Below are 11,134 nucleotides of genomic sequence, written 5' to 3'. Positions count from 1 at the left end.
GCTAAAGCATTTCACAAAAGTTACTGTGCTAGGATGCTAGGTGGGGCCTACCATGATGTTGGTGTGAAATCTAATCTGTTCATCTGTTTTTCAAGATCCTTTTAGAAGATAGACCAAAAATGAAATGGATCCAAAACTCTAGTGTGCTACACAAGAGGAAACAGTAGGGATTTAGTGACACCATTGAAACATTCACGCGGCCACAAAAACTTCGTAGCTGGCTAAACTTTTTATGATTTCACTTCATCGAAGGGGGAATGACCTTATAAACAGTATGGATTGGATATAAACGGATCCCAAAAAGGTTTCAATGGTAGGAAACAATTTTCCCTCTCATATTGCCCAGTTAGTTTTAGATCCGCCTCAATTTTTATCCCATGTCCTAAAATGATAGTAAAACGGATGGACGGGGTGGATTTCTCACAGACATCACGATGCCCCACCTAACATCCCACTGCAGAACTTCGTGCAAAAAAAAAAGCTTTGGCAGGAAAACCCGTACCTACTGAGAGCCTAGGACCCTACCTCTAATGTTTAGAGGCAGATGGATTCAGTTCTTAGACGGAACCGTACCATCTTCCATGGCAGAAATACTTGAAGACCACATCCATTTAGATTTTCACCATTTCTTCATGGTGGTGAGTCAACAGATGGAAAATTACCATCCCCTAATCGAGGCTTGCAAATAGACGGCTGAGATGAGAATCCAGCAACAGCCTGTCCATTCACCAGAGAATGATCATTGGATGGCCCTGATCTTCCAATCACGAAGATTTTTTTTTTTTTTTTTTGACGAATTCCCGTGGATGCTGGTGCCATCAACTGCCTTCCTTACCAAGCCAAGAGCCTTAGGATGAATCCTAACCCTTGAAAGTGTCTGAATGATAGATGCACGAGCACAGAAAATACTGTAATACTACACATTCAAGCAAAAAAAGAGCACTAAATATTTGATAGTTAGGATTTTCTTTGTGCTTTTTATGCTGATTAGATGCGTCCCACACATAAATAATGACTTTACACCGCTAAATCTTTAATTAGCTATTATTGCATCAAAATTTCTGTTAAGAAGAATTGAAAATTGATGAAAATTCACATATTGTTAGAAAATGATGAAATTAGCATTATCATCATCTAAGCCTTATCTCAATTGGGGTCAACTACATTAATCATGTTTCATATCATTTCTTTAGGACCTCAGTCCTTTGTATCACCTCACCGTCACACTCATATGCCAACTGGCTCGACGGTAGACAATAGAACCTGTGCGTACAGAGGCATTCAGAAGTTTGATGCCCGTTGCACCTGAAACACATGCCATATCGACGGCACCGCTGCCACGAGTGCAGAGGTGCCACCCGTGCATCAATCCAACACTTCATTGAGATACGGCTTGTTGAATCCACAGCCCAAATCACTCCTTTGTTGAACGAGTAACCTTAGTGGCCCTAGGCCCAAAAGGGAAAAGCCCAAGCCCATAGCTAAAAACCTTTTAAACCAATTATACAGACACAATAGTTATAAGACAAAATAAGACTCCAACACACATTGAAAGACAAGAGAGGCTCCTCCAACCATCATCATAACTTATCGTGAGAGGTGGCTCATGCTTGTTACCACCTCATTTCACCTGCAACTAATACATGGCCTTAGAATAGCCATGTCACACTTTTTTATTATTATTATTATACCAATCATAGTCCGCTTGCATCAACATCACATGACATCTCACCAACCACCTCTTTAATGGTCGATGCATATCATGGTACTATTCTACTTGGATAATGCATGTGCTAGGCTCTTCTGCATCATCAATCCACCTCAACAGCCTAAGTATCTATAGAAATTTGTAGAATTACCAAAGACTTTCCACCATCCAAGCCACCTCAACAATCCAACTCACTTTGCACCGGTAGCATTTGTACAAAATGCCACATCATACCCTTTTTCTATATATGAGAGAAAGGTCTCTCTAGCATCTCTTCCCTTAAAACATTTAGCAAATTCCATAAAATTTTGGAGGAGAGACGAATGGGCTAAGGTGTAGCCCACCATCAAGCCCAGAGGAAGTGCACCACCTCATCATCAACCTAGGACCATCCAAGGCCCTCCAAGCTCAACCATCAATCCAGAATTCCAAGAGGTGCGTCGTATTTCTCCCATTTTCTTCCTTCGTGTTTTCAATTTTTCTGAAATTTGAGTACCAAAATTCAATTGCAAGTAGCCCTTTTTACACCTCATTGTCGGCCCTACACTTCTTAGGTAAGGGTCCCACTAGGGGGGGGGGGCTATACTAATAGCTCTAATCTATGCCATTTAACACACGCGCGCGCGCGCTAAGTCCCAGTCCGTGTGCGCGACGCGACGGGTGCGGGTGCGGGTGAGTGTACTCGCGTGGGTGTGTGTGTATGGGTACTTGCAGGACTGTATGTGCGAAAGTGTACTCGCACTTGCACTTTTTCGTTTTAAACCAGGAAGATGCATCCCTTCGGTTGGTCGCCCCTGTTGGGTTTAAACCCAATGGACCTAACCTTTTGTAAAGGGTGCTTATGCACCACTTCGGAGTCTATATAAAGACTACCGATTCCAATTTTAAATATACGAAATTATTATCTCTCTTATAAAACTCTCTTTGATACAATTTTAAGAATTTTACTGAGTTCATCGCTGAGTCAACTCAGCACTTTCGGATTAAACTGCAAGTGGTTCGAGCCCGTCTCCAGTGAATGCACCGCTGGGACCGGGTCATAGTCGTTATATCCTGGAGGTCGATTGCTCTAGAAACCTGTTGCACTTGGGACGCTATCCAAGGGGAGCAAATTCAATTTCAAGCCGAGTGACTCAGTCACGCCTTGACTCAATTCAATAAGTTCTTCTTTTTCGAAATTTATTTTCCTTTTTTGGTTCTCGATTTTTAATAGTCTATTTAATTCAACCAAATATTCCAACAATTTTGAAATCAAATTTGTTGAATTACATAGACTATGGCTACAGTAACAGTAAATGCTTCTACTGAGTTAGCCAAAATCGAACCGTTCGCTGGACAATGCTTTAAACGGTGGAAACAGAAACTGATGTTCGCTCTGATCACCCTAAAAGTTTCATACATTTTATCTGAATCATTTACTATAAATCCAGCAAATCAAACTGAAGTAACAGATGAAAATAATTATAAAAATTATATTATAAACTCTTTATCCAACGAACTATATGACGTGTATGCTTCTTACGTGTCTGCTAAAGACATATGGATTGCTTTGGAAAAAAAATACATATTAGAAGATGCAGGCACTAAGAAACATGCAATTGCTAATTTTCTTCATTATGAAATGATAGATGATAAACCTGTCACAAATCAATCTATGCCATTTACCACACGCGCGCGCTAAGTCTGAGTCCATGTGTGCGACGCGACGGGTGCGGGTGCGGGTGAGTGTACTGACGTGGGTGTGTGTGTATAGGTACTCGCAGGACTGTATGTGCGAGAGTGTACTCGTACTTGCGCTTTTTCGTTTTAAACCAGAAAGATGCATCCCTTCCGGTTGGTCGCCCCTGTTGGGTTTAAACTCAATGGACCTAACCTTTTGTAAAGGGTGCTTATGCACCACTTCGGAGTCTATATAAAGACTACCGATTCCAGTTTTAAATATACGAAATTATTATCTGTCTTACAAAACTCTCTTTGATACAATTTTAAGAATTTTACTGAGTTCATCGCTGAGTCAACTCAGCACTTTCGGATTAAACTGCAAGTGGTTCGAGCCCGTCTACAGTGAGTGCATCGCTGGGACCGGGTCATAGTCGTTATATCCTGGGGGTCGATTGCTCTGGAAACCTGTTGCACTTGGGACGCTGTCCAAGGGGAGCAAATTCAATTTCAAGCCGAGTGACTCAGTCACGCCTCGACTCAATTCAATAAGTTCTTCTTTCTCGAAATTTATTTTCCTATTTTGGTTCTCGATTTTTAATAGTCTATTTAATTCAACCAAATATTCAAACAATCTTGAAATCGAATTTGTTGAATTACATAGACTATGACTACAGTAACAGTAAATGCTTCTACTGAGTTAGCCAAAATCGAACCGTTCGCTGGACAATGCTTTAAACTGTGGAAACAGAAATTGATGTTCGCTCTGATCACCCTAAAAGTTTCATACATTTTATCTGAATCATTTACTATAGATCCAACAAATCAAACTGAAGTAACAGATGAAAATAATTGTAAAAATTATATTATAAACTCTTTATCCAATGAACTATATGACGTGTATGCTTCTTACGTGTCTGCTAAAGACGTATGGATTGCTTTGGAAAAAAAATGCATATTAGAAGATGCATGCGCTAAGAAATATGCAATTGCTAATTTCCTTCATTATGAAATGACAGATGATAAACCTGTCACAAATTAGATTCACGATTTTCAAAGTCTAGTTCATGAACTATCGATAGAAGGAATTAAGTTGGATAAAGTGTTTCTGTCAGGAGCACTAATAGAAAAGTTACCGCTCTCCTGGAAAGAATATAAGAATAGAATGAAACATAAAAAGAACGGTGTTTCTTTGGAAACCACTATCGTACACATACGAATAGAGGAGGCTAATAGAATCAGGGACCAAAAAGAAAATAAAAATGAGATAGATTCAAAGGCGAATCTTGTGGAATCAAGTCGGGCAAATAATAAGAAAAAGGACAACTGTCATAACTGTGGTAAACTTGGACATTATGCAAATGAATGTAGGTTCAAAAAGAAGAATGCAAACAATCAATTCAAGAAAAAATGAAACTGCTATAACTGTGGAAAGCCTGGGCATCATGTCAAAACCTGTAGGCTTAAGAAAAACAAAGATAAGCCACAGACTAATCTTACAGAAACAGGCAATGAGTCTGACATGATAGTAGCTGTGGTGTCAGAAGTCTTCCTTGTAAATAACTTGGAGTGGGTACTAGACACTGGTGCAACTGGGCACATGTACAAGGATCGTAGCATGTTTACCTCCTACCAAGTATCAAGAGATGATGAACAGGTGTTCATGGGTAATGCTAGAACGTCTCCAGTTGTAGGGAAAGGAAAAGTACTTCTGAAACTCACTTCTGGAAAGACTCTGATGTTGAATGATGTCCTATATGTGCCCGACATTAGAAGAAACTTGGTCTCTGGTTCACTCCTCAATAAGGCTGGTGTTAAGTTAGTATTTGATTCAGATAAACTTGTAATGACTAAGAATGAAACCTTTGTTGGTAAGGGGTACTGTAGAGATGGTTTATTCATTATAAATGTATCCAATGATAATAATAAGAAGACATTCAGTTCTGTTTATATTGTTGAACCTTTTTATCTATGGCATAGTAGATTAGGTCATGTGAATATAGCATCTTTGAAGAAAATGAAAAGATTAAGTTTATTACCTAATATATCTAATGAAGAATTTGACAAATGTGAAACATGTATCGAATCAAAATTCATTAGAAAACCCTTTAAACAAATAGAAAGATCATTTGTTCTATTAGAGTTAATACACAGTGACTTATGTGATTTTAGAAATCACATGTCTAGAGGTGGAAAAAGATATTACATAACTTTTGTAGATGATTACTTTAGGTTTACTAGAGTCTATCTGTTAAGGAGCAAAGATGAAGCTTTAGATGCCTTTTCTAAATACAAAATTGAAGTTAAAAATCAGTTAAATATAAAAATTAAAAAACTTAGAACAGATAGAAGAGGTGAATATGAATCTTCTCAATTTAGAGAATTATGTGAAAAGAATAGAATAGTTCATGAAACTACAACTCCTTATACACCAGAACAGAATGGAATAGCAGAACGTAAGAATAAAACTCTAAAAGAGATGATGAATGCTATGTTAAATAGTTCAGGCTTACCCTCAAATATGTGGGGAGACGCAATTCTATCTGCTTGTTATATTCTAAATAGGATTCCTTCTAAATCTTTTAAACAAACACCATATAAACTTTGGAAGAATCATGTCCCTAGTTACAAATATATTAAAGTGTGGGGGTGTCTTGTTAAAGTAGGATTACCTGAAACTAAGAAAAGAAAGTTAGGTCCTAAAACGACCGACTGTGTATTTATAGGTTACGCACAAAACAGTGCGGCTTACAAGATTTTAGTTTTAAAAACTAAAGATAATATTCTAGATCCTAATACAATTATAGAAGTTAGGGATGCAAAGTTCTTTAAGAACGTATTCCCTATGAAATCTAAATCTATAGGAATAGAGGAAGTCAATGAATCAGATATTGCATCGACTAGTAAAAATGCATACGAGAAAGTGGTAGAAGAGATACAACCAAGAAAAAATACTAGGGTTAGAAGAGAAACTAACCTAGGAGATGGTTTTTTCACTTTCTTAGTAGAAGATGATCCTACAACCTATATAAAAGCAATTAACTCTCCAGATGTAATCTTTTGGAAGGAAGCAATAAATGATGAGTTAGAATCTATTATATCTAATAATACTTGAGAAATTGTAGACCTACCACCTGAAAATAAACCAATAGGCTGTAAATGGGTGTTTAGAAAGAAACTAAAACCAGATGGGACTATTGATAAGTTTAAGGCTAGGTTGGTAGCGAAAGGCTTTAAACAAAAAGAAGAAATAGATTACTTTGATACATACTCTCCTGTAACTAAAATTACAACTATTAGGGTCTTAACAGTGATAGCCTCCATATATAAACTGGTGGTACACCAGATGGACGTTAAGACAGCTTTCCTAAATGGAGACTTAGAAGAAGAAATATATATGGAACAACCTGAGGGTTATAAGATATCAGGAAAAAAAATAAAGTATGTAGACTAATTAAATCATTATATGGTTTAAAACAGGCTCCTAAACAATGGCATAAAAAATTTGATGGTGTTTTAAAATCAAATGGTTATCATATAAATGATGTAGATAGATGTGTATATAGTAAAATTTCTGAAAATGAATATGTTATTATATATTTTTATGTTGATGACATGCTTATTTTTGGAACTAATATTAAATTAGTTAATACAACTAAGAAATTCTTGTCATCTAAGTTTGACACGAAAGACTTAGGAGAGGCTAGTGTAATCTTGGGTATTGAAGTAACCAGGAAAAATGACATTATTATATTATCTCAATCTCATTACATTGAGAAGATATTGGGAAAGTTTAACCATTTTGACTGTTTACCAGTTAGTACTCCTTATGATTATAGTGTCTCTCATGAAGAATACAGAAAATAGTGTGTCTCAATTGGAGTATTCCAGAATAATTGGTAGCCTCATGTATCTAACAAACTGCACTAGACCAGATATAGCTTTTGCAGTAGGAAGGCTAAGTAGATATACACATAACCCTGGAAAAGAGCATTGAAATGTTTTGTCTAGGATTTTGAGATACCTAAAAGGCAGTATAGCCTATGGTTTACATTATAATGATTTTCCTGCTGTATTAGAAGGATACAGTGATGCTAACTGGATTAGTGATTCAAATGAGATAAAATCCACGAGTGGATATGTCTTCACTTTAGGTGGAGGAGCATTCTCTTGGAAGTCTACTAAGCAAACATGTATCGCTCGGTCTATTATGGAATCCGAGTTTATTGCCTTAGAAAAGGCTGGATCAGAAGCCGAGTGGTTTAGAAATCTCTTAGCTGATATACCATTGTGGCCAAAGCCTGTATCAGCCGTATCTATTTATTGTGACTGTCAAGCAGCTATAGCGAAAGTAAAGAGTAAAATATATAATGGAAAGAGTAGGCATATTAGACTCAGACACAATATAGTGAAACATATGTTGCGTGATGGAGTCATATCTATTGACTTTGTGAAGTCAGAAAAGAATCTAGCAGATCCTCTAACCAAAGGACTATCTAAAAGGTTAGTCAATGATATATCAAAGGGAATGAGGCTCTAATATATGAGCTGCCAGTGTCAGCAACCCAATCTATACAAGTGGAGATCCCATGAGATAGGTTCAATGGGTAAATAACAAGACACGAGGTAAACGATTACACTGAGTTGTATGAGCCCCTTCTATGGTGTACAGTGTGAGCAACAACGTAGAAGGATAAGTTTTTAGAACTCTTAATGGATTCATAGCCATATTTTTGGTGGTGTATACAGTTGCTGCATACACTTGATGGAATTTACCTATATGGGTGTGGAGGTGAAGGCCGCTTCCTATGAGAATCTAGGCGAATTCTCTAAAGCACTCATGAAATCCAGGTAATGATGGTGTATGACCGAAACGCATCGAACCGTAGAATCACTTGCAGAGCAAGAGTTGTGTGAGTGGCATGTACTTGCGATCTACATTAAAAGGATTCAGGTTTAAGACTATGGTGTCACCTGATTCCTGTAGACCTGTCTTGCTTACTCTAATGTCGGTTCAAGTCTATAGTGACACCGGCACCATTGCACAACTATTACGCTTTAATCTGAAAGAATTTTATTTTAAAACATGTGGGGGATTGTTATATTTTGTTTTAAAATAATATTAAAATTTGAATTTTTAAATTTTCGGTAATTTCCCTCCACATTTAAAAAGCTTTGGTACTTTTGTGTTGTGGGTTTTGTCCCACATCGGATTTGAAAAGGTAAACTATCTTGTATATAAGATAGTCTTTTTGCCTAGGGCTTGAGCCCCTTTCAAGGGGCATGTGAATTTGGTCCTGTGGGGGGGCTATGTCAATAGCTCTAATCTATGCCATTTACCACACACGCGCGCGCTTGCCGAGCCGAGCCATGCCGTGCAGAGCCGAGCCGAGTCCGAGTCAGTGTCCGTGTGCGTGTGTGCGTGCGCGTGCGCGACGCGATGCGAAGGGACAGGCCGGGCCGGGCGTGGGCGTGGGCGCGGGTGCGGGTGCGGGTGCGGTGTGAGTGTACTCGCGTGGGTGTGTGTGTATGGGTACTCGTAGGACTGTATGTGCGAGAATGTCTCGCACTTGCGCTTTTTCGTTTTAAACCAGAGAGATGCATCCCTTCCGGTTGGTCGCCCCTGTTGGGTTTAAATCCAACGGACCTAACCTTTTGTAAAGGGTGCTTATGCACCACTTCGGAGTCTATATAAAGAAAGACTACCAATTTCAGTTTTAAATATACGAAATTATTATCTCTCTTATAAAACTCTCTCTGATACAATTTTAAGAATTTTACTGAGTTCATCGCTAAGTTAACTCAGCACTTTCGGATTATACTGTAAGTGGTTTGAGCCCGTGTACAGTGAGTGCACCGCTGGGACCGGGTCATACTCGTTGTATCCTGAAGGTCGATTGCTCTGGAAACCTGTTGCACTTGGGACGCTGTCCAAGGGGAGCAAATTCAATTTCAAGCCGAGTGACTCAGTCACGCCTCGACTCAATTCAATAAGTTCTTCTTTCTCGAAATTTATTTTCCTTTTTTGGGTCTCGATTTTTAATAGTCTATTTAATTAACCAAATATTCCAACATATACAAGAATATCGGGGAGTGGTATTCCATAGCCAAATGTGGGCCCCGCAAGATCGCAAATCGGATTAAAAAAATGAGCCAATGAAACTAACTAAAAATTGTTTGAACCAAAACTTGTGTTGGCCCACATCAATGGGGTCCACCATCTGTGCAAGACATCTATTGGCTCATCTGAACCCTGAATATGATTCACTGATCATGGTGGACCCAAAAACCAAGTGAGCCACCTGTATCCCTTCCAACCATCAAAACCATCTTAGGTCAGAGAGAGGAATGCTCAGCTGCACATCAGTTCTGACTAGTTCTCATGAGAACTTTTTGGGAACAAATTTTTTAGAAAATGAGCTCAAAATCTGAACCGTCCACCTGATGTCGAACCCCATGAAACTTTAAGGACCCAACTTTTACCTTGATCCAAAACTATAGTGGGCCATAGAAAAAGGAAATAATCTCTTTCCTTGATTTACCTCTCTTTCATCATGGCCCACGGAGCTTTGGCAGGTACCTACCACGAAGTACCCACGTGTATTCCTCTCTCTCTCTCTCTCTCTCTCTCTCTCTATATATATATATATATATATATATATATATATAGACACACACACACACGAATGCAGCTGCGGATTGCGCAAACAACGTGCATGCTGCATGGTCAACGCGTAAGCACGTCCTAGAAGGTGGCAGCTAGTGGGATCCAACTCTGATGTTTGTATTCCTATAAAAGTAAACATAATGTAGAAATAGGTAAGTTTATAAGCCAAAACCCAAATTTAAGCCGCCATCAACATGTTTCTCCTCCATAAACCCCAATGAATAATTTCAAATTCAACCTCAACTTTCCCTTCCATTCATTTGGCTTTTCTATTGCTCTTGGGAAGTAAATCAGATGCATTATCACTAAGAAAGGATAGGAACACAGATTTAAGCACTCATTAAACAGGCAGCATTTGAAGCCCTTGTAGTTATTCACTATCATGTGCCCGACGGTAGGGCATATGGTGGCGGTCCTTTGCAGCATTTCTCCTTCTCCGCTTCTCAATGAAGTCCTCAAGCTTGCCTGTTGCCTGAAGAATTAAAGAAAAAGGGGAAATAATAAAATTTCTCCTTCTCCACTTCACATATACCTTGAGATGATTGTACTTCCCAATTAGCTTCCGTTCCCGTACTACGGCTGCAGAGCCAGAAATTAGTTATGCTATGGGACAAGTAGCCCGTCTTGTGTGTGTGGGTGTCATATGGGACAAGTCCTGTCTTGTGTGTGTGGGTGTCCATGCACACTTCTGTGTGCACGCATGCGGGCATGTATATGTGTGTGTAAGAGAGAGAGAGCGAGCAAACATTTCTTAAGATAAAATGGTTGTTTTCCCTGCTTTGCCGCTTCTCTTTCTTTCTTCTTATGCTCTGCTAGAATCTTGCCGTCAGCACTTTTTGCTGACCCTGACCTTACTTGCTTATCCTGGAGAGGCAGTATATGTCAAGAGTTAGCATAATCAAGAAACATTAGGTAGCAAAGTTCATAACATAATTTGCTCATCCAAATATTGATGGGGACATCATGCGCATGCGCACGCCCTCCACCCTACGCACATACTTAAGGAGGAGAAAGACCCCACTATCGATCTGGATCGACGACAACATCTATGGAGGACCTCCTAGTTAGGGAGTTGTGCTATAGAGCATTGGAGTAGACCC

General features: G+C 38.9%; 1 long non-coding RNA gene across 1 annotated transcript; it reads right to left on the bottom strand.

Annotated features, from left to right (window-relative positions):
* Positions 1 to 10,225: 10,225 nt before the first annotated feature.
* Positions 10,226 to 10,876, bottom strand: LOC131234834 (uncharacterized). Its single transcript, XR_009165796.1, has 3 exons — positions 10,781 to 10,876; positions 10,567 to 10,613; positions 10,226 to 10,506 (listed from the first exon to the last, which is right to left on the bottom strand). It is a non-coding gene; the product is annotated as an uncharacterized LOC131234834 (long non-coding RNA).
* Between the last annotated feature and the right edge of the window lie 258 nt (positions 10,877 to 11,134).

This window comes from Magnolia sinica, chromosome 19, assembly GCF_029962835.1.
Source record: "Magnolia sinica isolate HGM2019 chromosome 19, MsV1, whole genome shotgun sequence".
Classification (NCBI taxonomy): domain Eukaryota; kingdom Viridiplantae; phylum Streptophyta; class Magnoliopsida; order Magnoliales; family Magnoliaceae; genus Magnolia; species Magnolia sinica.
This window is presented reverse-complemented; position numbering and strand designations above follow the sequence as displayed.